Genomic DNA, 1,984 nt, shown 5'->3' with positions numbered 1-1,984 from the left:
TCTTTTGATAAAACGGTATAGTCATGTTATGCAAGAACTGTTCCAGGTGCCCCCCCCCTCCCCCAAACCTCCCGGGTCATTCTGAAGGCCCACTTAGAGCTCTTATGATAATCTTGTCTGCTCTGCGTGTTCTGTTCCGTATGTACAAACTTTCTCAAATACAAAACTCATTTGGTTTTCCTATTTCTTCTGCGATTCTGGTGTATTCGTCATCGTCCTACAGGACCCTTTTTTGCATTCTTTTTTTTTATTTCCTTTTCATAAGTGCTTGAAAATAAGTTTTGCAAAATGCTAGTCAGTGCAGACCCCATTAACCCTATAGAGCACAATCATGTGTATATACTTTTGTTTTTCATCATAAAACAGGATGTATTGACTGGAGTATTTCTAGACAATACATGAGTGCTTATGGCTGACATGTTTAAAGTTTGCAGTTCATCCAGGGCAGTTAGCTTGATTGATGCATCGCCCTTGGAATCATGAACTAAATGCAGATATTGTTTTCGTGTGTTTGCAACATTTAAAGAAGGCAAAAAAGTAATATTGTCCCTGTAATTAGCCTGCAGCTCCTCCCCTGCAGACATAAGTCCCCTGTCATGTGTCTTGCTTTTGCCTATTTTGCATAGCGTGCAGTATCCAAGCACTAACTTAATGCATTACAATTTTTTTTTTTTTTGGTGTTGCTTTGCCCCAGGCTACTTATCCAGCCGTGAATAACACGAACTGGATTGCAAACCTGTTTTTACTTGAAAATACATTTTTATAATCTTCCTATTACTCACAAAGAAACGTGCTTGGAATTTCATGTCCACTTCAAAACAAATTTTTCACTTCCGAATCAACTCTTTTTTTGGGGGGCAGGCTCCTTCTTTTCCTACCACTGCAACAGGCAAGTCAATTCAAAAGGGTCAAATATTCGCCATATTCGCTGTATGGTCACAGGGGAGATGCTGAGAAGAGTAAGTATGGTGTAAGTACAGTCATCAATCCCCAAGGCCACTTGTTCTAGGAAAACCCTATTACTTTATAGAACATTATTTACTGAAGTTGGTGCTATTTATCAGTTTTCTCGCCTGAAGGGCGGATGTTTTTTTGCGCCACATTTGTCATTGCATAACATTGGACGCACATTGGCCACCGAGTAGCTTGTGTTTCTCTGTTGCTACTCGGCAGTGTAAAATGTCATATGAGGCTATCCAGAATGGGGTAGTAATTAAGCATTGTATAATATATTTTTTAATTGTTTTAAATTATCTTTATACTCCGAAATTATCTTTATACTCCCACGATCATGGCTATGAATGAAGATGGCAGTATGTAACTGGCAAACCGGTTTTCTAATTGAATCCTATGGAAGTTATCCTTTAAACAAATGGCACTGGCACAGTTTTTCTGAATTTGCACTGAGTTGAAGCAATCGCTAGGGTGGACATCTAAGTTCTGATTTTTAAATATCTAGAGATTAAACTGAAAACCTCAAAAACTTAATTATAAATCCATCTACAGCTATAACTTAGTACATAAGGACTCACCTGTAAATTGTATCAAAAAATCAGAGGGAGTAAATGGGTTAATTCAAAGAGTTTCTGAGGACAAACCTTCCTGTCATAAAAATATGTATACACCTAAACATTAGGGTCATGGGATCTGTTCTATATATTACTGTGTACATTGACGTTCAATCCCTGCACCAATACCCCCAGCGTGGACCTAGTATTCAATAACTGTATATAATGTGTAATAAAAATATAAAAAAGGAAAAAAAACAACAAAATCTCTGACATAATTATATTCAGTCTGGTAAGTCACCCCACCCCCTTTTTTTTTTAATTATAAATTAATTTTTAAACAGGCTACTTTATTTAAAGTTGAGATTAAAAAAAGGATGTTTGCATTTTTTTTCTTTTGTAAGCTATAATTAAATTCTTGGAGAAATCTTTACAGATATGATTGCTTTTTGTTGTTCTTTCGCGAGTTTGTGTTA

Source organism: Nanorana parkeri, unplaced genomic scaffold (genome assembly GCF_000935625.1).
Source record: "Nanorana parkeri isolate BGI_ZX_2015 unplaced genomic scaffold, ASM93562v1 scaffold63, whole genome shotgun sequence".
Lineage (NCBI taxonomy): Eukaryota > Metazoa > Chordata > Amphibia > Anura > Dicroglossidae > Nanorana > Nanorana parkeri.
Note: the sequence above shows the minus strand (reverse complement) of the source record.